The 26,691-nt window shown below is 46.8% G+C and overlaps 1 long non-coding RNA gene across 1 annotated transcript; it reads left to right on the forward strand.

The window, feature by feature from the left end:
• The first annotated feature begins 353 nt into the window (after positions 1-353).
• Positions 354-16,170, forward strand: LOC146424370 (uncharacterized). Its single transcript, XR_014846959.1, has 3 exons — positions 354-550; positions 10,539-10,619; positions 15,747-16,170. It is a non-coding gene; the product is annotated as an uncharacterized LOC146424370 (long non-coding RNA).
• Positions 16,171-26,691: the final 10,521 nt, after the last annotated feature.

Here is a 26,691-nt window from a genome sequence, read left to right on the forward strand (position 1 = left end):
TGATTCCCCATTGCGACTGCCGGACAGTCTTCAGGCTCCCTCAGAGCTCTGGCTGCCTTCCAACACAGTCCCACCCTTCCCCGAGCTCCGGGTGGTGTGGCACCCACTGAACACCCACACTGGAGCAGCAGCAGAGAGAAAATGTCAAGTACAGAATACAGCCCCATCCTCATCCTCGATCCCCTTTTCTGTGCCATGAGAGGGCATGGGTAGAGGTGTTGGGAGTGAAGAGCTGAAGTTTAACGTGCAAAAAGGGGAAGGCAATTTGTTAACGTTTGTCTTCTTGTTTCCCACTACCTGAGTCTGTTGAATTGTGAGTACACTGAAATAATTCTTTCTAAGTCAAATCTTGTTTGCCTGTGCCAATAGTTGTTAAATGATCTCTCTGTCTTTATCTCAGTTTCTGATCTTTCTCACCCTAGTTTCCCATTTCACAGAGGGCAAGTGAGTGAGTGGTTGGGTGCATGGCCCTAAGACAGAACTAACTCTCCACACATCCACAGACTGAAGCACAGACTGAGCTTTGGGCTCTTGTCATGTGTCTGATACAGTAAGTCGGGACGAAAGCGTAGTAGAAACTGGTGCTTGACTGAAAGGCAATGAATTACTAGCTGCATTTTAGGCTAACCTTGAGAGAAAAACCTCTGCATCCTTCTTTGTTGGTAATTCTGATAATTTCTAGGTTTATTTTATGTATTATGACAGCATTAGCACTTAGCCTCTTGATACTTAGTTGCATGTATGTCTGCATAATGTCTGCCTTTCCCCTTATTTGTCTTTACTAAATTCATTAACAGTGGACTAGGATAGATCCACTTTATTGACAGATACACATTCAAAACACGTTTCTACCAGGCACACTCTTGCACTTTACCTCATGCACACTATTGAAATTCAAGCTATTATTATGTTTACAATATTAAGTATTGAGGAGCTAATCCAAGAAGAGTAGAGAAGTACTGAGTGTTAGAAGAAGACACTTCTGACATATGCAGGAGAAGCATTCTTTGAATTAATTTCTTGCTGTAGCAGTTTCCCTCTACTAACAGTAGCTGGCAATTTCTATGTGCTTTGCCTTCTACCTTCACAGCCAGAAGGTGTGGGAGTCCCGTCCGTGGGTGCCCCAACCACCCCGGAGTTCGGGGAAGGGCGAGACTGCGGGAGAGGGCGGGGCCCCGAGGGAGCGCAGGTGCTGTCAGCAGGTCGGCGAAGCAAAACAGGAGATGCAGTCCAGATTGTCGGTGCTCCAAGAAGGGTTTATTAGGGTAAGGGGTCAGGGGAGTTGGAGGGGTCTCGGGGCATCGACAAAATGGCCCCGAGCCCTTCTGCACAACAATTTTTATAGGGGGAGGGGAAAGGGAAGGAGGACATTTGGAGAGCAAATGAGGAAAGGGGGATTTTTGAGCGACAAATTATATAACCAAACAAATGACAATATCATAAAAAGAAAACCAACCAAATAACTGCTTAAACATGAACAAAGAAGAACATTCTAGAATCATAACCATATAGGGAACCAGGGGAGGGGGAGAGAAGTGGCTGTCACCTTGTCAAGCCTGGGTGCCTTCCAACTGGCCTGGAGAGCAGGGGGTCCTGGGAGTGTACCAAGCCCAGGATCCATCCCCATCTCTCTCCCAGGGGGTTGGGGCACCCAGGTGAGCCATGGACACTGCGACAAGAAGGTATCTCACCATGTTAAAAATTATTTATATCTCTCTGACTCCAAGTAAAACTGATGCCCAAAATTTGCTGTTTCTGAAAGGATGCATGAGCAGGACTCACTAACATGGCTAGGATTCAATAAGATGTGATAACTTTTGCTTTGCAAATCAATTTATGACACTTGTTAATGACTCGCTGAACTTACAGGTAGGTCTCTTCTTAATGCACTGAGGTTAGAATGTCCCTGAGAAGTCTAAGTTCAGAATGGGCATTCTGGTGAGTATCAGAGAGAATGCCATCCTTTTCTGTATAATATGAATGCTGATATTGTAGAATACACAGGTGGAAAAAATCTCACTTGAGTCAGGTAACAAAATGACTGCAGTAAAAAATACAACATGTCAAGTTGAGGTGAAAATATTCACACAGTGAACAAAAAGGTATCTGTTTCCTTGATGGCAAGTTGTGAGAAAGTAACAGAAATTCAGCACATCTGGTGTTTTCCCCTAGAGCAATCCACCCTGAGCACCTTCAATAAACACAAGACAACAAGAAAACTAAAAACATAGATGCCTCACTGTAGCAGTGCGTGGGCCCTTCCCAGGGGCCGAGTTCGGTGAGGCGGGGGACAACTGCCGGGAGGCAGTGCCGGAAGGGCAGAATTCCGTAGCTGGCAGCGGCGGCTGAGAGCTGGCTTTCGTGCAGTGAGAGACGCAGTCCGTTTTGTTGAGGCCAAGGAAGATTTATTGAGAACAGAATGAAGAGGGGGGAGGACAGACCCCAACAAAATGGCCCCGAGCCTCCCAGGATAAGGGGTTTTAAGGGGAACAAGAAGGGGTGGAGAAAACCGGAGAAGCCAATGGGGTGGTCAGGATATAGGATTGGCAGAAAAGCCTTACAATAAGGGGTAACAAAGGGTGGGATTACACATTCAACCAGCCAACCAGAAAGGAACAGGCTCCAAGACAAAGGGGAACCTTCCAGAAACCAAACCAAAAAGGGGAAGAGAAGGGAGGAGCTGAGCCCACTCCCACGCCCCGGATGAGGCCACTCAGCCTCGGCCGCAGGGGGCACTCAGTCCCACGATGGTGCCTCCCGCTCGGCCCATGGGCTGGGCTGGTCCAGGCAAGCCAGGGCCACCGTCACATCTCCCCCTTTCTTTTTAAATAAAAGAGAGGTCAAATACTTAACGAACAAGGTCTTAAAAATAGCGAGACAGACGATAATGAGGAAGAGGCATAAAACAACCCAGAATACAGACTTGACAATTGAAGCCGCCCACCCAGAGAGTCCCCAGTCATTGAGGAGATGTCCCCACCAGGTCTCAGTCTCTGTTTTCAATGTTCCAATCTGGTTCTGCATCTCCCAGATTTTGGAGGCGATGCTCTTGCCGTGGGTGCTGAAATTAAAACAGCATATGCCCTTGAAGTCCTCGCATCCGTGGCCATGGGCAAGTAGGAGGAAGTCGATGGCGGCACGATTTTGAAGGGTTGCGTGCTTCACGGCCTCCTCGTCTGCGAGGAGCTGGCTCAGGGCCTCTGATGTTAGCCTCGCGTGTTTCCCGAGCCAGCACTCAAGTTTCTCAATGTCACCCAAGGCCTTGTAGACGGCAACCCACGGGACCAGAATTGAAGTGGCAATCTTTTTAGATCGGGGCCAGGTTACAATAGTATCATTACAGTTTTCGTCCAGATTGATAACTTCCCTCTTTTGGCACGCCAACTTAGCCAAATTTCTCCAATTTAAAAGTTGCTTTTTGTCTGGGGTCAATGTGACCAGTCTCCCGAGGGTGCATGGCCCTCCTCGCAGACGACCCGGGATCCCTGCCCAAGCATGGTTACCGCAAATAAGAAAGATCCCTTTTGGCAAGATCTTGGAATGAGTGTTCGAGAAGGCGGGGTTTGGCGCGGTGAAATTGCACCATGCCGAGGCTCGGTACCTTTTGTCCACATGGATGTGAAAGAATGGCATGGGATATAAATCATCATACTCATGTTCCATGCCCTCAGGGAAATTTGGGCTGTACCTGCGTGGGCTGTCAAAGATGACACACAGCTCCGCCTGGGTGGCCCCCAATAGCTCCAATTCTTGGGGCTCCACCGTCCTTGACGGAAGACAATGGTCGACCCACTCATCCCAGGAGCTCACCGGGTCGGGATACACACGGTAACTGCTCGCGAAAGGAAACTCGCCTTTTTGCAAAGGAATCCCAATGAGGCATGTTGACATCGGGTCCTCCGCCCTGTCCATGCCCAAACACAGTCCCTCCTGCTTCAGGGACTTGGCCAGGGTCGCCCACACATTCGCTTTTGGCTGAGGGACGATCCAGCTCAGGGCAGTCCCAACAAGGACGGCGAACCAGACGAACAAAAGGCACGGCTTTGGGGTGGCCATCGTGGCAGACTCTCTGGTAGGGAAAAGAATCTGCCACAGAAATGAGACTCGTTAAGCCAAACTTAATAGGGTGTGGGAAATTGGGGGGAGTTCTTCAGGAGGCTTCGGGTCAGACAGGGGAGAGAACACATGAGACAAGGGAACAGAGGTTAGACTCAGGGGGGATCTTTTCCAAAGAAGGGTCTTTGGCTTGTCCCTTTTTCTGACTCTTCCAACCAGCTGCCCGGAGTGCCGCCCAATCTGGCTTCACCTTCTTCGAAGCAAAGTGGCTCTGTTTTGATTTGTTCTGAGGGCCCTCTGTCCCTTTCCCGGCCAGATGGGGTTTTACCCACTTGCTGGGTATCCACTTCAGGCCCGCCGGGGTGGAAACACAGGCGTAGCCTCGACCCCACGTGACCAGGGGGAACGGGCCTTGGATGATCAGTGACTCCAGGTCGCGTACAAGCACCAGTGGCTGATCTTTCAACTTGGTGCATTTGTCATGTCGAAAGACTGGGGGCATTGGTTCTTCATATGAACCATTCAGGAAGTTTATCGTAAACAAAGCCTTGCAAAGGCGCATCTGAGGGGTGTTGATTTCATTTCCGCCCCTCTGTCGAGCTAGGACCGCTTTCAGTGTCCTGTGGGCTCGTTCAATAATTGCCTGTCCTGTTGGTGAGTGTGGGATTCCCGTGATGTGGGAGACTCCCCACTCGTTAAAAAATTGGAGCAACTTGTTGGAGGTGTACGCGGGTCCGTTGTCTGTTTTGACCTGTTGGGGCACGCCCAAGGTGGCGAAGGCCAAAAGGAAATGGTTGATGCAATCCTTCGCTTTCTCACCAGCGTGGGCAGACGCGTACATGGCTCCAGAGAAAGTGTCTATGGAAACATGGGCGTATTTGAGTCGGCCAAATTGCGGAAAGTGTGTCACATCCGTCTGCCACACTTGGCAGCTCTCTGTGCCGCGGGGGTTCATGCTGCCCGTGTGCGCTGGTAGGTGTTCAGTTGAGCAGCTGGGGCAGATGGTCACGATTGCCTTGGCCTGATCCTGGGTCAGGCCAAACATTCTGCTCAGGGCCGAAGCATTCTGGTGGTACATTTGGTGGCTGAGCTTAGCTTGGGCAAAGATGTTAGGCGTGTTCGGCAAGATGACCGTGGCTGCCAGTTGGTCGGCTCGCCGGTTGCCGTCAGCGATGGGTCCAGGTAGGTCTGTGTGCGATCTCACGTGCATCACAAAGTAGGGTTGCTCCCAGTGGGAAAGAAGGGTTACCAGTTTCAGGAGCAATTCGAAAACCTTGACATTTTGTGTCTCTTTTAGGGCCGAATTTTCTGCTCGGAGGGCGACTCCCGCAACATAGGCGGAGTCCGTAACTAAATTTAGAGGTTCTGGGAATCTCTCAAAGACTCTAACAACAGCGGCCAACTCAGCAACCTGAGGCGATCCGGAGACCACCTGAACGTCGGCTTCCCACCACCGCGTCCGTGGGTCCCTCCAAGTCAAAACTGACTTATGAGAGGACCCAGAGCCGTCTGTAAAAACTGTCAGAGCTCCCGGTATCGGGAATTTTGAGAGATGTGATTTGGGGACGAATTTGAAATTGGCATTGAACAATTTATGCTTTTTGTGGCCAGATTTAATTTTCCCGGAAAAGCCTTCCAGAGCATATTGCAATGGTTCACATGTTTGGATGGAAAAATCCAAATCATCAAAGTGAAACGGCACCCAGATCCACATGAAGTCCACTGCAGCCAAGCTTCTCAGCCTCAGTCATGCCTTCTTGATCACTTTCGCGGCAAACTCCGCAGGTGAGGTCAGAGTCTTTGCGAGTTGGTGTGGCAAGAACACCCACTTGATGATCATCAGAGGGTCTTTTAAGGTGACATCCCACTGATAAATAAGTCCGTGTGTGTACTGTTTCTCTCCCAGAAGGATGAGTCCGAAGGGGAGATAAGGGTCACATCTGTGCGCTTGTCTCCGAGAGATCGATTGTTGGATTTTTTCCAGACACTGTCGGGCTTTCTCGGTCAGAGTCCAGGGAGAGTCCAAGTCCTCTTTCCCTTTCAATAAATTGAAAAGTGGGGCAAGCTGTTCGGTGGAAATGCCCAGAAGTGGTCGGACCCAGTTGATGGAACCACACAAGCTGTGTAAGTCTCTCAAAGTGCGGGGTTCCCCTGCGAAGGTGAGTGATTGGGGGACGATGGTCCGGTCGTTGACAATGACCCCCAGGTATTTGATGGGGCTCATCTGCTGGATCTTGTCCAGCCTGACGGTGAAGCCAGCCCGAGTGAGGGTCTCTTGAAGCGTCCACAATGCGGAGAGGGCTCAGTCGCGCTCCGGGGCACAGATTAGTATGTCATCCATGTAGTGTAGAAGATGCACCTCAGGGAACTGCGCTCTCACCGGTGTTAAAGTCCGATCAATGTACCATTGGCACAAGGTGGGTGAGTTTTTCATTCCCTGAGGCAGGACTGTCCATTGGTATCTCTTGGCAGGCGCCGAATGGTTGACGGTCGGCACAGTGAAGGCGAACCTCGGGGCATCCGCGGGATGCAGTGGGATGTGAAACAAAGCGTCCTTCAGGTCAATGACCACAAGGCTCCAGTCTCTGGGCAGCATGGTGGGTGATGGGAGTCCAGTCTGGAGGGGCCCCATGTCCTCCATGACTGCGTTAATGGCACAAAGATCCTGGAGGAGCCTCCACTCATTCCTGCCCTCCTTTTTAATGACGAATATGGGGGAATTCCGTGGGCTGTGGGACGGTTCGATATGTCCCTTGGCAAGTTGCTCTGCCACCAAAGTCTCGAGCGCTTCTAGTTTTTCCAAAGTCAGCGGCCACTGATCTACCCACACCAGATCGTTGGTCAGCCAGTTGAGGCGTGGGGTAGAGCGCTCATCAGTGGCCGACCTCAAAATCCCGAAGGGGGCGCAGAAATGTTGATCTGAGTTCCCCATTGGGAGAGTGAATCTCTCCCCCACAAATTAAATGGAATGTCCATGACAAAGGGCCGCACCCTCGCGGGCACTCCCTTGGCGTTGTAGATATCCACAGGTTCCACACTGTTGGGCGAAAGATTGTCCACCCACACCCCCAATGGGGGCTACAGTCTCTTGCAATGGCCACTGATTAGGCCATACATCCTGGGAGACAATGGTGACGTCAGCTCCCGTATCAATAAGTCCCGTAACAGATTTTTGAAAGTCCTGTCCCTGCATGTGGCAGGTGATGTAAGGTCTATTTTGGGTAATTTGTTGGGCCCACCAAGCATGCAGTCTGTTGGAGTCCCACTCAGGTGCAGTCCAGGTGGCCAAGTCCATGACAGAGGCAACACTTGTGTCCTCATGCGGCGCCTCGACGCGCTGGTTCTCTAGTTTTTTGTCGGCACCGGAGTCATAGTTTGGCAAGTTGGTGGTTGGAAGGCAGCTGGTTGGGTTGTCTGGGTCGGCAGGTTGGCGGACGGCAGCAAGGGAGCAGCAGTTGAGACAGGGACCGGCATAGTTGGATTCTGACCTAGGGAAGCAGGACTTGAGAAAGAAGGGTTAGGGTACGGAACAGGACAATTTTTGGCAACATGGCCTTGTTGGCCACATCGATGACAGAAAAGAGGGACAAAAGGTTTCCGCCCCGGTCGGTTATCTAAAGGATTAGCATTAGGGAAAGCCACGGGAGCATGTTGAGGCTTAGGGGGGTCGAGAGGGATCGAGGAGCACGCGTCGATTAGCAATGAAATAGTGATGTGGGTGTCGGGGGACAAGGAGCTTCTTCGTTGCTTGCACCTTGCGTTTGTGTTGACAGTGGCCGTATGGATAATAATCTCATCTTGATCATTAACATTTTTGAACTGTCGTCTGACCGCGGCCGTTAACCGGTCGATAAAATTAATGAACAGCTCATCACGCCTCTGTTTGATGTACATATATGGAAGCTGAGCTTCAGCTTTAGTGGGGATTGCAAAGAAGGCCTGTTGTGCCGCCAAGACAGCTTCCGCAAGCACATCCTTGGGTACGGCTCTGATTTGGTCTTGAGGCTTTGACCATTCCCCCAGGCCACCAAGGTGGTTCAAAGTTAGCAACTGATAATCGGGGTTATCTTTGTGTGATACCAATAGAATATTGAGCCTCTTCTTCCAATGGGACTCCCACTGTTTTTGTTGACTTTCGGTTAACAGACAGCCAATCAGTTCTTTTACATCAGCAGGGCATTTAGCCTCTGCCTTTAGGATGGATTGGAATAATGATTTGAAATACGTTGACTCGCAGCCATAATTTTTTGCTGCTTTGCAAAGTTTTTCTTTGGTGACGAGGGAGACAGGCTGCCATACCAATGCTTTTGGCCGACCGTTGTCCGCCCTGTGGGGAGTGGGACTAGGTGTAGGGAGAGGGGAATGCTGTTGACGTCGTGCGGGGGACGCGAAAAGGGGGGATCTGTCACCATTTCCGGGCCCACCAAGATGGCGGCCGGATGTTGTGGTTTGGGAAGGAGGCCGTGGGAAACCAGCCGTGGGATTTTCCCACAGTCCGTTCCCTCCCCCTGCCGCAGTCTGGGCGGCGAATGACACAACCGGAAGGGGCAGAGTTGGAGGCGGAGACCGATCAAGGGAAGTAAGGACTGATGGACAGGGGGGAGGATCCGCTAGGCGGGTCCCGCTTTTCGCGCCGGCGGGAAACTCAGGAGAAAAAGAGCGCGAATGGCCACCATCTTGTTTTTCCTCGGCGCCATTTTGCCCAATGTTAGTCAAGGGGAAAGGTGCCATGGAATGAAAAGGAGGAGAGGGTTCAGGGACGGGGGCGCTCGGGGGCAGAGAGGTGTCTCAGTGCTGGAAGCTACCGAGCGTGCTAGGGCGAGCTACACAGCTCTTCTCCCGCTGCGGAGAAGGGTACGAGGTAAAAAGGGGCAGGTTCAAGGGGGATTTCTTAACAAATTTGTAGACTTGGGAGTGCAACGAAGAAACTTTCCTAGCGGTGCGGTCTCCCGTCCTCCCCGCCGCCAGGAGCTTCCGCCCAACAGAATCCCAATAATCTAAATCATAAAACGAAGCGGGGGAATCAGGGGGGCAATTTACCATCACCCATTTAACAAATTTCTTGAGGTCACCAGGGGAGAAAAGAACATGGTTAGCCACTAAAAGCTGGGACAACTCAACATGCATCGCCTGCTACAGGGCAGTGGCCTTTGACAGACGGGATCCCATCCTGCAAGGACCAGAGCTACCGAAAGCACACAAGCGGACTAGCCAACTGAATAAAACAACAAAGAAACCCCGGGCGACCAGCACTCTCTTTGGGCTCCACACACAGAGAAATCTTGCACCAAAGATGACCCAGGGGCTCTCGGGCGACCGAGTGTTAGGGGTACACACACACCCCCTAACCTCCTCCCCGCAGCAGCTTTACCTGGGCACGGGGGATCTCTTTATCTCCCCAATACTCCACCGCCGGGAACTTAAAATGCGCAGTCCATTAGGGGCCGTCAGTCGCGGGGGAATCCCTGTTCTCCCAGGGCTTCCGCGGAGCTCCGCACAGTCCGGTGCGAGCTGCCACAGCGGCGCCTCGTAAACTCACTTGCTGGCGACAGCTGCTGTCGGCCACGCCTCCTCACACGGGGCACCAATTGTAGCAGTGCGTGGGCCCTTCCCAGGGGCCGAGTTCGGTGAGGCGGGGGACAACTGCCGGGAGGCAGTGCCGGAAGGGCAGAATTCCGTAGCTGGCAGTGGCGGCTGAGAGCTGGCTTTCGTGCAGTGAGAGACGCAGTCCGTTTTGTTGAGGCCAAGGAAGATTTATTGAGAACAGAATGAAGAGGGGGGAGGACAGACCCCAACAAAATGGCCCCGAGCCTCCCAGGATAAGGGGTTTTAAGGGGAACAAGAAGGGGTGGAGAAAACCGGAGAAGCCAATGGGGTGGTCAGGATATAGGATTGGCAGAAAAGCCTTACAATAAGGGGTAACAAAGGGTGGGATTACACATTCAACCAGCCAACCAGAAAGCAACAGGCTCCAAGACAAAGGGGAACCTTCCAGAAACCAAACCAAGAAGGGGAAGAGAAGGGAGGAGCTGAGCCCACTCCCACGCCCCGGATGAGGCCACTCAGCCTTGGCCGCAGGGGGCGCTCAGTCCCACAATGGTGCCTCCCGCTCGGCCCATGGGCTGGGCTGGTCCAGGCAAGCCAGGGCCACCGTCACACCTCACACCAGACATTTACAAGGCAATCAAACAACAGTTATCTGAAAGACTGCATTACCTTTCCCTGCTACTTTAACAAAAACAAGAGCTAAAATATTTCCTAAAGCTCACACAGGTCTGTATAACAGCTTCAGGAATTAATAGCTCTGAAGGTTCACTGGTTTTGAAAGAGAAAAGTTTTCACTGCCAAAACCAAGTTACCTGGAGGTGACAATGCAGTTCTCAAAATTAGTTTATCATTTTATGTTTGGGAATACTTTGAAACATACTACATATAATTGACTATATCAGCTAAAAGGAATGTTTCCTTATATTTTATCACAGCTTCTTGCCGAAGTACACGGAAGAATTCCAAGTGAACCAGCAATACAGCTGGTAGATAAGCTGAGAAGAGGTATGGAGAATGTAAGTAGGAGAGGATTTCACTACTCAGTGTTTGCTTTTTCACAGATCATGATGGGGGAAAATAAGTAGCTGCCATTTGCATCAGAGAACACTTCACCGAAAATCACTGTAATAAGATTGCATTATCACAGGATATCCCATAACTACTTCATTGTGGCATCTTTCTACCTGATTCTTACAGATGTATCCTTACACATTTTTTATTGTTAGAAAAAATATCCCAGTGTTAAGTCCTTTAATAAAGTCTTAATTCCTGCTGTTCAATCTTATCAGAAGGAAGAACAAATTGCTCCTTGGCAGGAGCCTTTTCAGTATTTGAAGACTGTTAACCCATTTTCCCCATTCTGCTTATCTCTAAGCTATATATCTTCAAGTTGCTCAGTCTTTCTGGATAGGTGAGGTTTCTTCTTGACCCCTTGAGGGAAGAGCTCGGTTTATCAGAAGGACTTTGAATTTCACTTCACATTCCAGTGTGTTTGTAGCCACTCCTAAACTAGTGACATTGGCAAATTCAGTAGATACACTCTTCAGCATCTTTCAGAACAGTTTGCAGCTTTATCTCCTACCTCCTGTGTAGGGATTCATTTCTGTTTGTATAATCCTGAAATAAATACGACTTCTTGTCTTAGAGAACACAGTTTGGGCCACAAAGACTGAAAAAGGACTAATACTTGTGGGAAACAGCTAAGTAGCAATGGCTGGCCCCCTAAACTGTAATTTTACTTGGAATGAATACAGATGTCAGCTAAACAATGAATAGGTGCTCCCATAAACTCATTTACTAGATTTATAAGTGTAGTTGTTAAAATTTCTGAATTATTTTCTTGGGTAAATATAAATCAATATTACCATTTATTAAATATTTTTTAAAATCTATCCAGGATATTAATGTCCATTTTCTGATTTTTAACATATGGAAACTACCAGCATTTAATCATAGAATCATAGAATGGTTTGGGTTGAAAGGAAACTTAAAGATCATCTAGTCTCAATCACCCAGCCACTAAAGCCGGATACTCAAAACCCCATTCAGCCTGGCTGGAACCTTCCAGGGATGGGGCATCCACAGCTTCTCCAGGCAACCTGTTCCAAAGTCTCACCACCCTTAGTCGCTTTAACCTCGTTACTTCTATTCCATATTAAACACTATTATGATTCTGTTCTTTAAAATAACTATTCAGCAATTTGCTAGTTTAGGCAGTGATTGTCTTTTTCAACTGTATTACCTATGAAACTTAACATTTTTATCATTAATGAAGTCAAGTAATACACCTGCCTCAATTCATCCATTGCTTTATCTAAATATGGTCACAACTTTAAACATCACTGATTTATAGATTTATACACTTTTGGTTGTTGATGGAAAAACTATTGCTTCCTTAATCACTGGGAATCCAAATTAAACAGGTTGCTACTAATATGCATGTGGAAAGTTTCACTAGACATTGTTGGCTCTATAAGTATTATCTACTGAGAAGAAAATTAAATTCACTGAGAAATGTAAAGCCCTGTGTATTCTCAGCTAGAATGTCATTTAAATGTTAATAATTAATTCTGTACTTCATATTTAATGATAAAATGCCTTATAAGTTAGGGCCCCCATTCAGGAAAAATGAAAACAAGTAATTAAACACATTTATGAGGATGTGTAACAAAGTCAACAGAACCTAGCAATTTCCAGATACCAGATTTTCAAAGGGGTTTATGAAGAGAAGTATGTCTAAGGAGATTCTTTTTAAAAATCTTCACAGGTCAGCAGAGACATTGTTCAGCCATCATGTTTCCAAAAATGCCCAAAAGGTGGAGACAGACTATATATCATCTGTAGAATCCTTTAAAAATTTCTAAAAGTGTTTTTCTGATAAGGTGATTGGAATTGAGCACATATTATGGACATACTCATATTCCAAACATGAAAACAACAGTATAAAGGCTACAGTCAAACACAACAATGAAAGTAGTGCAAAGACATAGCCAAAACAACTTTGAACACAGTAATTTCAGAGATTAAAATTATAAGCACTATGCCATTGCCAAGCTAATTAACCTGCTGAAAGGCAGAAATAGTGACATAATATTGCTATACTAAACTAGTATATCAGCATATTATTTGACATGTTATACTAAACTAGTGTATCAGCATATATGAGGAGTCTGGTGCTGAACTAGGAATTTCTAGAATGGTACTGCATTGCAAGTTTTGGATATGTGGTAACATTCCAAATCTACGGCAGAACCAGCATCAAAACTGGCTAGTAAGTTTTTTGTGTTTGTACATATTAAATCCTGTGCAGCACCTCTTTCTTCCACCTGAACCCATACCCTCTTCTTCTCAGGTGAGAATCCTCTTCTACTTCATACTTCCACACCTGATAGATGATGTCCATAGTATAGAATAACAACCTAGTCATGGCCACAAAGCTTCAGGCTCCAGCCTCTCTCAGCTACAGTGAAAAATTAATCCTGTCCTTGGCCAAACTAGGACACTCAGGCACACATCTCTTCAGCACATATGTGTGAAACTCCCCTCAGCTTTTCATAAAAGCCTCACATCAGTATACCCTACATGCAAATAATAATGTGCCCTATGCCATGCTCCATCAAGGTTTGTCACCTCTCCTGGGTACACAGCATCAAATAATGCTGCTATAAATCAAAAATGTAACTTTGCCAAGCCTTTATTGTTCCTGGTTTTCAACTAGATGCCTGGTGTTCTCAAGCCTCCTTTGTTATCCTCTTTCATAGGAAAAAACCCTTCACACCCAGCCAGAAGATGGGGCCCTACTGTGGATGATTTCTAAAAGAAATTATCTTATCTGATGCTGTCAACTGTGCAAAAGTCCCCAAGGGAGACTTATTTAAGGCTCTGTTAACAGCCTCTCCCTCCCATAAATCACAGTCCATTTTGTTGGCTGTTCCTGGCCCTCAGATTGTGTCTCCATTCATCATATCTCAAAACAGAGCTCCTTAAAAAGCACACTTTTTACTCTAATTGAGTGAAAGGAACAGACTGTGCCACAGGGATACATGACACTAATGGCAAGAGCAGAAGAAAGGATAAAGCCCTTTCTCAGGCTCTGTACCTTGGCCGGGCATAGTCCTCTGGAGGAGAAAAAAAATCCTAAAATCATGCCCCACTACAGGGTCTGGGAAGGTCTCCCAGGTGAAGATCCCAAACCTTCAGAAAGGTGCAGGCACATGTGTACCCTTCCCTTTAATATTGTGGGGAACTGTCTGATCATTAGTCTTGGAAAAGGAGACAAGCCAATCTTGACATAGGCAGTGATGGATGAAGAAGAATGATCTAGTCAGATCTGAACTCCATTTCTCACGAAGTTTCTTGCAGACTATTAAGAGGGTTGTCATCTCCTGGCCTCCTCAATTCCATGACTCTGCTTTTTGCTTTCTAGCTATGAAAAAGCTACAAATTACATCATAGCCCTTCATAAGAATGGCATTTGTATAGCATGATGCCAAAGGTGCATCTGGCAGGCCCTGGGGACCTGGGGAATGGCAGAAGGCCTGCTGAGATGACTCTAGAACCATGCCAGAAAAAGCATGCCAAAGCAGCACAACCTTTTCTATTCCAGTAATTGAGAGCATTTTAACTGCCAGATCTTACCCAGGGAGGGCGCTGGGGAGGGCTTTGGATGGCACAGGCCAAATTCATACCAAGAAGCATTCTGATTTATATATTAGTCCAGACAAATATGGGCCATTGCCAGGAAACAATAATGGCACACTTAGAGCCACTTGCATTGACACAACGACGACACACAAGTACCTTCAGCCTACACCCATCCATCTTGTCTCATAACCTCATTTAAGTTCAGTCTTCATGTTCCAGATTTCCTCTCCAGGCCTGTATTTCTTTGGTTCATTACACACAAAAATCCCAGAATTTTTACTAATAATATTTATCTAATTACACTACTTACCTAAGACTTCTCTTCTTTATGACTTTTTTACATTGATTTCTGCTAGTAGAAGCTCTGAGTTTGCAAGTCTTACTGCGAAATAAGAATGTATGGAAACATTTATATTTTTTCCTAGCATGGAAACAGATTTTTAAACAATTGAATATGTAAATATATCTTTCTGGTTTGTTTTCATTTGTTTGTTTGTTTGAAAGTGAAGAAGTCAAAAGTGCAGATGGAAGGATGAAGTAATTGATTGTCTTTACAAATTACAGTAATGGCCTCCAATTTCTCCCTGTAATACAAATTTACTTGCTTAGAAGAACAAAATCCAAGTCACGAAAATCAGTGCTTTGCCATTCCAAACAACTGCAAGACAGGCAATTCATAAACTGCTCAGGTTTCACCAGAAAGCTGACTAGAGGTTTGCTTTCCCTGTATTCTTCAGAATCTGAAGCCTTGTTAATCCTATCTCCAATGATTAAAAACTGTTCTCTTAGGTTAATTTAATAGCCAGTGTATAATTTGCATTCTCAGAGACACTATTCCAAGGTTTAAAATCATGAAAAGTCAAGTGCGGAGACAATTTAGTTTTGATTTCTCTCAACACTGATTGTCACAGGCATTTGGGGGAAGGGTTGCACATGTGCCACTTGCAGGAGGCAACTAGAAGAGGGGAGAAAGCTTTGTCTCTTGGAACACTTTTGCTGGCAGCCACTTCATGTCTCACATGGGATAGGCAGTCACCAGGGGCCAAGCAAGGACACTGTACCCTCCAGAGACATTCTCCAATCGGATAGAGAAAGGTTTCCACCAATGGACTGCAGTGGAAGTCTGGACTGGGGCAATGGACTCCTGTCAGCAGGCAGACTTTGGGAGGAGCCAGGGCGCATAAAAAGTAACTGCGTCTCAGGTGCTGGAGCTTTTTGGTTTTGTTTATTGAGTCTTGCCTTTTGGACTAGGCCCTGGTCTTGTTTGAATGGAGTTTGGGAGCTGGGGCTTTTTGGCATCTGGGGCTTTTTTGAGTCTTGGCTTTCGGGGCTTTTTGAGCTGGGGCTTTTGAGTTGTAGCTTCTGGGTCTTGTGTTTTTGCTTTGGCTCCAGACTGCTGAGGTCTGCTCCTCGCCCTGGCCTTTGCTTGTCTTTTGGTCTGAGCCCAGCTTGCCTTTTGGCCCTTCTGCCCTCACTGGCTCTAACTTGCCCCCTCCCAGGTATCTGCCTTCCGTCTCGCTGGGCGCCTGGCGGGATACCGGCTGACCTTTGAGCCTCATGTGTTGCCTGTGTCCTGCCTTACCTCTTCACCCGTCCCAGCTGCCACCTGTCCTGCCTCCCTGTGTCCCTGGTCAACACCTGCCTGAGCCACCTGTGTCCAACCCTACCTGCCCCCGATCCAGCCAGCTGCCGCAACCCCTGCCATGACCCTGTCCCGGGCTCTGATCTCCTGCCCGATCCCTGCTCACCGCGTGTTTGCCACCCATGGCCGCAGGAGCTGTGCCTGTGTAGCCTCTCCAGGAGCTGCACAGGTTCCCTGGCAGGCAGCATGCACAGCCCCTGTGGCATGACTGGCAACGGCACTCCCCAACCCTCTGGTGCTAGCACCCGCTTTTCCTCTCTGTCTCCCCTCTCTCTCTCTCCCCATCCTTTTGCATTTTCCTTCCTCCTTTTCTGTCTTTTCTAGCCTTCTTCAGTAGGGCAATTACTTCTGGTTTTGTTTGTTCATTACCAATAAACGTTTTTCAGATACAATGTTGTCTCAGTTGACTTAATTTCATAGCAGACCAAGTATTGTTAAAAGAACCCCTTGCAGTTCCCCACAGTGGAACGCAACAAGTTGGTACTCCTAAGTAATTTTTTTGGGGTTTTTTTTCTCCTGAAAAGACTTCAAGGAAATCAGTACAATCTCTGTGGACACTGCTTTATATACCACTAAAGTCAACAAAGTTGGTAAGCCTGTTTTCCAGAGGAAAGAATTTCAATCCTATTCCCATGAACAGTCCCTGAATCCAGACTGTGTTTCTATCTGCTACTAATTTATTTAAAGAAACAACAAAATGCATTGAAAATCTTCGTGCCTTTATGTTAACTATAGATTCATATAGCAACATAGAGGTTACTAAAAGTTCAAAGTGAATAGTGATATAGGTCTAAAGTAAAAGCTGGACTTTCAAGATTAGTGACTGCGAATAAATCAATGGTAGAATAAAATACTAGAGGTCTTATTCTAGGTGGCAGAAAATAATGTTTCACTGACATTTGAATGCATTACGCTATTTCCTTTTGTATACACTCATTAGATTTGAGACCTTTTTAATAGTCAAAAAAGCCATTTCATTAACTTTTAAAAGTGCCAAATATATGTATATAGCTAATAGCACATGATGAGGTGCTTTTTTCTCCCTCAAATTATTATACTTTCCAGAGTAAATATGCATTTTCAAAATAGGATCTAAATCCTTATTTACCCAGCTGACCACCAGTTAGTGTCCTATCAGTTTAAGTTTTTTGTTCTTTTTCAAGTGAACATTTGTACAATGCTTTCATAATGAAAGAAAATTCAAAAATAAGAAATCATGCCTACAGGTACGCAGAAAAATACCTGGTCTGTTATTTACAGGATTTGGGTTAGGGTTTTTCCAGTCCTTTGGCTGAACTGTAGTGTAAGAATGTCACTCCTATGTCATACATTTACAGTTTTTCCTTTTTAGAACTTCTTCACATTCAGAGTTAGATTCAGAGCTCCCATGTTGTGTTCTATATAGCTATCAAAGCAGCCTAGAATTTTTAGTGGCATATGATGAAATTCTACAATCAGCCTCAGATCCTCTGTGGCTTCGCTCTGGGTGTTCCACTCGGGTCAGGCAGCAAGCCCCGAAGCCACAACGAAGCGGGCAAGCCGCCGCGACAACCGCGCCCCAGCTGGGTGCAGCAGTGAAGCTCACAGGTGAAGGCGAGAGATATTCCAGGGACGGAGGCCAGCAGGAGACAAGGCAAGAATAAAGAAATGTAGTCTCTCAGGATCAGAATCCAGGGGTTTATTGGGAGGAGCAGCAGGGCGGTGAAGGCAGGTGGGATCGGGGAGGGACACGGAGGATGGACATGGGCAGGATTCGGAGCTGGAGAGCCCAGAATGTCCCTGTGCAAGGGGTTAAGTGTGGGTTTTTCTTCCGGCGGGTGCCACACCACCCGGAGTCCAGAGAAGGGAGGGACTGCCTCAGTGGGCAGTCAGAACTCTGAGGGAGTCTAGGGGCTGTCTAACGGCCACAGAGGATTTGAGATACACAGTCCACTGGGTCAGTGCTCCAAGGGAAATTTATTGGAAGGGGATGACGACAGAAAGGTGGGAGGAGCTCGGAGGCAGCAACAGAGTGGCCTCGAGCACACTTATGCGCTGAATTTTATAGGGGGAGAGAACAGGGAAGGAAGGGTTCCAGGGAACCAACTAGGAAAGAGGGATTTTTGAGCGACAATGGTATCGTTACAGTTTTCGTCCAAATTGATAAATTCTCTTTTTTGGCGAGCCGATTGGACCGAATTTCCCCAATTTAAGATTGCCCTCTTATCTGGGGTCAATGTGACCAGTCTCCCCAAGGTGCAGGGCCCTCCTAGCAGACAAGCTGGGATCCCTGCCCACACTCGGTTTCCGCAAATAAGGAAGATTCCCTTCGGTAGCGCTTTAAGATGGTCCGAGGCATTAACACCTTCAGAAATGGTGGAATAACACCACTTGGCAGCCGAATACTTTTTGTCTACATAGATGTAGAATGGCTCTCTTCGACGGTACTCCCGGATGCGTTCATACTGATGTTCTCAGGGTTGATTCTTAGTTAAAACTGATTTTAAGTATTTTCTTACTGCTATTTGTTTTCGCGAGTGGCTGTAACCATCAGAGTGCCGCTTGACAGGATTGCGCTGGGAGCTTGGGGGAACTGAAGTTGGAGGCTCAAAAGTTACACACAGGGCTGCCTGCATTGACCCCAAAAGGTTGATTTCTTGGGTTTCGGATGCTAAGTTTCCCAAATTAGAAATGCCCCTCAGGCCATCCCAAAGCACTATTGATCTGGGGTAAGTCGCGAACGTGCCTGAGTACGGGAACTTGCCCTCACTCAGGAGAATTCCAATGAGGCACGTGGACATTGGGTTCTCTGCCTTGTCCATTGCCAGAGACAGGCCTTCTTGTCCCAAAGTCTTTGCCGGGGTGATCCAAACGTTGGTTTTCGGTTGAGGCACAATCCAACATGAGGCAACGGCAAGTAGGATCGCAGCGCTGAGCAAAAACATGGTGAATGGTTGGAACATCTCTCTCTCGGCACAAGGCAGCTGAAAAGCAAAAATTTGGACACATTAATAAAGATTGCTTAAGGGAAAGGGGTCAAGGGACGGTTGTTCGGGGCACTCAGTGGGTAGAACGGTAGGAAAATTGGTTGTAACAAGAGAATGGCAAAAGGATTTGGGGGGAATTTCTTGTTGATTTGAGTTAATGTTCTTTTTCCTGGTTTTCCAGGTGCTAATTTTGAGGATTGTCCAGTTCAGTTTACATTTCTTGGAGGCGAAGTGAGCTTGGAAGGTCTTGTCTTCGGAGATGCTTGATTTTATCATTCTCCCTTCGTCTTGGGCTGTGTATGGTTTCACCCACTTGCTCGGGATCCATTTGTGTCCTGCTGGTGTGGACATGCATGCGTATCCCCGCCCCCAAGTCACTAATGGGTATGGTCCTCGTATTTTTGAAGTTTCTGGGTCTCTGACTAACACGGGTGGTTGAACTTTTAGTTTTGCCCTTCAGTCATTAGCAAAATGATGAAAAACAGGTGGTAACAGTTCATCAAACGAGTTATTTAGAAAGTTTATTGTAAAGAGGGCTTTACTAAGTCTCATTCGGGGGGTGTTAATCTCATTGCCACCACTTTGTCAAGCTAATACAGTTTTCAAAGTCTGGTGTGCTCCTTCGATAATCGCTTGGCCCATAGGGGAATGTGGTATCCCCATAACATGTGAGATACCCCATTCATTTAGAAAGTCTCTCAGCCGTTTGGAGATATACGCCAGGCCATTATCTGTTTTCACCTCTTGTGGCACACCCAAGGTTGCGAAGGCTAGAAGAAAGTGGTGAATAACATCTCTGGCCTTCTCTCCTGTGTGGGCTGAGGCATATATCGCTCCTGGAAAGGTGTCTACTGACACATGGACATATTTTTGTCAGCCAAACTGGGGCCAATGAGTCACATCAGTTTGCCACACTTGGCAGCTTTCGCTACCTCTTGGGTTGACACCAGCAAGGTGGGCTGGCAGTTGGTCGGTGGAGCAATTGGGGCAGGTGGCGATGATTGCCCTTGCTTGGTCACACGTCAGCCCAAACATTCTCACCAAGGCTGCACTGTTTTGATGATACATGTTGTGGCTTAGCTTGGCCTGCTGAAAGATGTCTGGGACCTTAGGTGAGATGGCTGACGTGGCTAACAAGTCTGCTCTCCGATTGCCCTCCGTGACTGGCCCTGGCAGGTCCGTGTGTGCTCTGACATGCATAATAAAATATGGTTGCTCTCAGCAGGAAAGGACTTCTGTAAGTCTCGAGAGCAAGTTAAATATTTTTACATTTGATGTTTCTTTTAGCGCTGCATTTTCTGCCCTGAGGGCGACTCCTGCAACATAGGCAGAGTCTGTCACTAGGTTGAAAGGTTCCGAAAATCTCTCAAAGGCTCTGACCACTGCGGCTAGCTCTGCAACCTGAGGTGACCCTTGGACCACCTGGACGTCAGCTTCCCACTGCGTCTTCTGGGGGTTTCTCCAAGTCACTACGGACTTGTGAGAAGCTCCTGAGCCGCATGTAAAGACTGTCAGAGCACCCTTGATGGGGTTCTTTGAGAGATAGGATTTTTTAATAAGCCGGAATTCAGTGTTAAAAAGTTTATGGTTTTTGTGACCAGATTGAACCTTTCCTGTAAAACCCTCTAGGGCATATTGTAAGGGTTCACTGGTTTTGAGTAAGGATTCCAAATCTTCCAATTGAAAAGGCACATATATCCACTTGAAATCAAGACCTGCCAAGGCTCTCAGTCTCAACCTTGCCCTTTTTATCACTTTCGCAGAAAGCTCCTGAGGGGTGGTTAATGTTTTTGCCAGCATGTGTGGCAGAAAGACCCATTCAATGATTAGCAGTGGGTCTCTCAGAGTGGCATCCCATTGGTAGATCAGGCCATGTATAAACTGCTTTTCCCCCAGAATTATCAGTTCAAATGGCAACAGCGGGTCACATCTGTCACAGACTGTCTTTGGGTAAGCAACGTTTGAATTTCTGCAATGGCTTGTCTAGCCTCTGGTGTTAAAGATCTGGGAGAGTCCAGCTCCTCTTTTCCTTTTAATATATTAAACAAAGGAGCTAGCTGTTCTGTTGAAACTCCCAGAATTGGGCGCACCCAACTGATGGACTCACACAGTTTTTGTAAATCTCTTAAAGTCTTTGGTTCGTCTATAATTGCAAGTGGTTGAGGGATGATGGTTCTGTCCCTCACCACTAAGCCCAAATATTTAACAGGACTGGTACGCTGGATTTTGTCTGGGTGAATGGTGAATCCTGCTTGTGTCAGTGAGGTCAAGAGCAAGGCCAGAGTAATGTTGGCTTGCTCTTGCTTCTGTGCGCATATAAGTATTTCATCCATATAATGAAGAATTTGAACTCCTGGGGACTATTGCCTCACTAGAGTTAGCGTCTTATCAACAAACCACTGGCACAGTGTCAGGGAATTTTTCATCCCTTGAGGCAGGACGTTCCAGTGGTACCTTTTTGCTGGCACCGAGTTGTTTTCCAATGGAACTGTTAAAGCAAACCGTGGTGCGTCCACGGGGTGCAGCGGAATGTGAAAAAAGCAGTCTTTTATATCAATAACAATCAATTTCCAATCTTTGGGTAACATTGAAGGGGATGGAGGGTTGGAGGGGCCCCATGTCCTCCATGACCGCATTAATAGCTCTCAGGTCATGGAGGAGTCGCCATTCGTTTTTTCCTTCTTTTTTTAAAACAAAAATCAGGGAATTCCAAGGGCTAAAGGTTTCTGAAATGTGCCCTTTGGCGAGCTGGTCTGCAATGAGGGCCTCAAGCGCATTTAATTTTTCTCCCATCAGAGGCCACTGATCCACCCACACAGGACATCTGACAGCCAATTGAGCCGTGGGGTGACGCGCTTGTCAGTAGCCTGCCGTAAAAATCCTGGGCCATTGACAGGATCTCAATTTTGGCACCCCATTGAGCCAGGGAGTCCCTCCCCCAAAGATTGAAAGGCACATCCATTACATAAGGCTGGACGTGCACTTGCACCTCTTCTGGTGTGACAATTTCAATGTCCCTTGAACTTTGTTGGGCAGTGGCTTGCCCCCCCACTCCCCCGATGCTGGGGCCAGACGTCTTGCGATATTATGGTGACATCTGCTCCTGTGTCAACAAGCCCTCTGACAGCTTTTTGTGTATATTTGTCTTGAAGACTGCATGTCAGGTATGGTCTGTTTTGGCCAACTCGTTGGGCCCACCAAGCGTATAATCGTGAAGAGTCTAGTTCAAAGGAAGTCAAGTCCGATAAAGAATAGCAATTGTCTCCGTTGATGGTGTGTGAGGCGGCACTTGTGTTGTCGCGTGGCACCTCATCGCGCTGGGCATTCAGTTTTTTGGTGCTGTTGGGCTCCACGCTGGCACTTCAATGGATGGGAAAGTCATGGGCAGTGGAGCGGCAGAAAGTTGGGAAGGTGCAAGCATGGGTGCACTCGGGGTGGTCGCAGGGGGTGAGTGGACTTGTCCTGTAACAGAGGGACTCAAAACAGAAGGATTAGGGTGTGATGCAGGAGAATCTTTCGCAAGGTGTCCTCGCTCGCCACAACGGTGACATGTAACTGAGGGGAGAGGTTTGTGGGGTTGCTTAGACGGGGGTTTGGGATTTTGAGGGACAGTAGACACGTAGGTTTTATGGGAATCATGGGATCAGTTGGTGGGGGGATCAAAAGGAATATTGGAACATGCATCAATTAACAGGGAAACTGTTAATTGAGTTTCGGGGGATAGGGAGTTAATTCATTGCTTGCATTTTGCATTCGCATTGACAGTAGCAGCATTAATGATAATTTCATCTTGATCTGAAATCTTTTTGAATTGCCTTCTCACGGCAGCTGTTAGGCGATCTATAAATTTTTAGCAAATGGGGAAGTCTGAGGGTTTGAGCACAAGGGATGAGGGTCTGGGGAAGAGGCTCTTGCAAACTGGCCAGGCTTACAAGAAGTCTGAGGGTTTGAGCACAAGGGATGAGGGTCTGGGGAAGAGGCTCTTGTAAACTGGCCAGGCTTACAAGAAGTCTGAGGGTTTGAGCACAAGGGATGAGGGTCTGGGGAAGAGGCTCTTGCAAACTGGTCAGGCTTACAAGAGCGAAAGGTAGAGGGAGTCAGAGGGGCGTCCCAGGGTGGGAGGCTCCCAGGCGCTCCCGGGGGGGTTACGCCGCTCGCTCTGATTCTCTCTGTAGGGGCTACCGGGGATCGGGGAAGAGGGAAAGGGGTAAGCATTAGGAGAAGCAGGGGAAAACAATTTTCTAACGCATTTGAAAACCTGGGAGTGCAGGGAGAAAAGCCTGCTGGCCACACGATCACCCAATTTGCCAGCTGCCAAAAGATTTCTCCCTACTCTGTCCCAAAACCCTAAATCAAAAGCCAAATCAGAAGAATCTGGGTGGCAGTTAACTATAACCCAGTGAACAAAACGCCTCAACTCTTGAGGTGAAAACAAAATTTTGTTTGAAATAAAAAGACGCGATAACTCAAAATGCATCTCCAGTTCCACTACGGCGGATTTAGAAACACGGCGCCCCATGTTTAAAACTGCACGCGATGAAAACCTCCAGGCAAGCCGATTAAAAATTTAAAAGGTTAACAAAACGGAACGGTCAGGTGACTAACTGTCTCCTCGCCACCCACTTTGGCAACCGAGGAACACCTAGGGATCCCGGGAGACAGGCAGGAGACCCCCTCTTCCTTCCCTTCCCCACCGACCTTACCTAGGCTCAGAGGGTTGCAGCTGACACTCTCCAAAGTTCAGCCCCTGGAACTGAAGTCTCGGCTTGGCAAGGACCCGTGACAGCCAGCTGATTCCTGTTCCCCCAGGAGGAAGCGATGGTCCTGCGGAGCTCCGCACCCCCTGGTGCGAGCTTCACAGCGAGAGCAGATAAATCCACAGGGCACTGGTCTTCACAGTCTCCAACCCTTCTCCTCACATGGGGCACCAAATGTGAGTTTTTCTTCCGGTGGGTGCCACACCACCCAGAGTCCGGAGAAGGGAGGGACTGCGCCAGCAGGCAGTCAGAACTCCACGGGAGTCTAGGGGCTGTCTAACGGCCGCAGAGGATTTGAGATACACAGTCCACTGGGTCGGTGCTCCAAGGGAAATTTATTGGAAGGGGATGATGACAGAAAGGTGGGAGGAGCTCGGAGGCAGCAACAGAGTGGCCTCGAGCACACTTGTGCGCTGAATTTTATAGGGGGAGGGAACAGGGAAGGAGGGGTTCCAGGGAACCAACCAGGAAAGAGGGATTTTTGAGCGACATAAACTTTAACCAAAGACATAACAAGTACAAAGTACAACCTTATATAGAGAACCAATCACTAATATATTCAAACTCAAACAAAGGAGAACGTTCTAGAAACAGACCATATTTGTAACAGGGGGAGGAGGAGACGAGCAACAAATGACAGACGGGCTTGGTCCATATTCCTAACTTTGGGGAGTAAGGGAGCATGGGAGTGTAGCCTTCACTCACCCTCACTCAGGGAGCATACCATGTCCATGACTCACCTTCGCCTCCCTCCCATGGACCTGGAGCACTCAGGTGTGCCATGGCCACTGCTACAGTTAAGAGGGGCTGCAGCATGGGAGGGGTTTACATGGGAGGACCAACAGGAGCACGAGAGGTAGAGGATTGACAGAGATGCCAGGCAATGGGGACGTGAGGAGGGAAGCTACAAAAATTTGAAACCCAATGGGGAAATTCAGCTAGAGGGAACGAAGAAGAACTTTCTAGAGCAGTAACTAAATATGGGATAAGGGAGGGGAGATGTGCAGGGCCAATGCATTCGCTGTGTGATGCATATTGAGGACGCCAGCCACAAGGTGTCCCGGGTGTGCACTGCTTTGTCACTCTACTCAAAAGGTCTCTCCTCGGTGTCATTTGCTCCATGAGGCTGGTCGCCCAAGTCTGAGTGAGGGCCACTGCTACAATCTTCCTCTCATTTAACCTCTGCACCACAATCTATATTTTCTCTTTTTCCTTGTTCTTATTCACAGTTCTATCTACCTGTTCTTTCCTTTAAACTGCACAAACTTTTTTACTTATTTACACAAGGATGGGAACTTATAGTGTTATCTGGGACTTTATGAAGTTTTTGTATGTGGCTTGCATTATCTACTACCACATTTTACTATTCGTTTTCAGACACAAATGGTGTAGATAGAAAGGCGACTATTTAGAAAAATGTCTTATCATCGGTGGAAAAATATCCCCAGGGAAAAATCTTCCCATTTCAAGTGTGAAAGTCAGACTGGTTATTCTTCGAACAGCCTCAGCAGGCATGTGTCAAAAAGCTCAGTAACTCATGTTTTTGCTATAGCTGCAGTTGTTCACTATAGTATTTTCTCCTCTTTGTTTAAGAGGAGAAACCATCTTAAAATGTCACAGAATCATTTGCAATAACATAGTGAAAAACACAGCAAATTGCAAAAATATGGAAGGAGGAGCTACAACATGTCCCTGTCCATAAATTTCAGGAATTATTGGTAACAGTTAAAAACATTCTCAAAATCCACGCAACTTCACACTTGATCTTGCACCTCTGAGTACCTCCTCAGCTCTTGGACTGTTGTCTTCAGGATGACCAGTCCATTTTCCTGTTCTACCTGGGATGCAATTATTCACAATTTCTAAATTTTTTCTGAGCAAAAGGTTTGTTATACTGATGAGCTAAAAATGCCCACTATAAATGGTTTTCCTAAATGTACAAGTCTCTTACACGCCCAGTATTCATAACTGCTACTTTCATACATTATAGCACAAAGTAGAACTCTGAAGATGCACCTGAAACTGGAACTTAATTTCTCAGAGGCCTGGAATTAATATTAAGCCTCTCCTTCCCCACTAAGCATAAAGAACTGATAATTCCAATTTTAAAAAAAGGTACACATCTGTAAAAAACTAATGAATAAAACATATTCATTCTTTTTCTGTCCAGGGAAATTGCAAGTTAACAAGAACTATATTTTCTTTAATCATCGGGGTTATTAATTCCATAGAACTGGAATATTTTACACTAAGTTTTAGTTGTACTTACTTTTCATTGTATGGTACTAGTATTTCAAAATTTACTTGTTATTGTACTAGTTTACATGTATGAATGACGAAGTTTATAAACATTGTGGTGTCTCTTTCTGAATAACTCTGTCTAGGCGCATTCTAATCCAAGTTCTCAGTTCTGCCCTTGCTAGCATGTCTGTTACCTCAGTCTTCACTTTGTCTAAAAGGAAAGAAAATCCTCCAAGATGCACTACTGTCTTTAACTAAGATGGAAAATAAATGTGTGTCCCCATTCATATAAATGTGAAAAATCAAAACCCTCCATAAAAAAGATAACACAAGTGAACTTCAGTTTTCAGTGGCTGACTGACATGAAGATCTAAAAGCACATTGCATAAAAACATGAAAGTTGTCTAGAATGAGTTGTCTTACTACACTACTGAAATCTTCAATATTCCTTTCACATTCTGGATACTGGCAACTGTTGAGAAAAACAAAATAGAGCGCACAATGCTCCTGGTTCAGTTTACAAGGAGAGGTGGAACAAAGACAGAGACACTTTTATCTTCCCCTTTCTTTTCCAAGGTTGTTTTTAGCAACTAGAATGCGTATTACATTCTAAAGTACTGTAGGTCTCCTCATCTGTGACTTCAATCTCTTTTCTAAAGATCTTACTCCTTTAAATAGTATTGTGTAATCCTCTTAAATAATTCATCTTTCAATGAATTTTAAAATAAGGACAATATTTGGGAAAAAAAAAGAGCCCAAGATACATACAACATATTAGGAAAACCATATAAAAATTTATTTGCATTATTCCTGCAAACACCATGAAGATGCAAAACAT

Source organism: Lichenostomus cassidix, chromosome Z, assembly GCF_008360975.1.
Source record: "Lichenostomus cassidix isolate B80296 chromosome Z, HeHo_3.0, whole genome shotgun sequence".
Classification (NCBI taxonomy): domain Eukaryota; kingdom Metazoa; phylum Chordata; class Aves; order Passeriformes; family Meliphagidae; genus Lichenostomus; species Lichenostomus cassidix.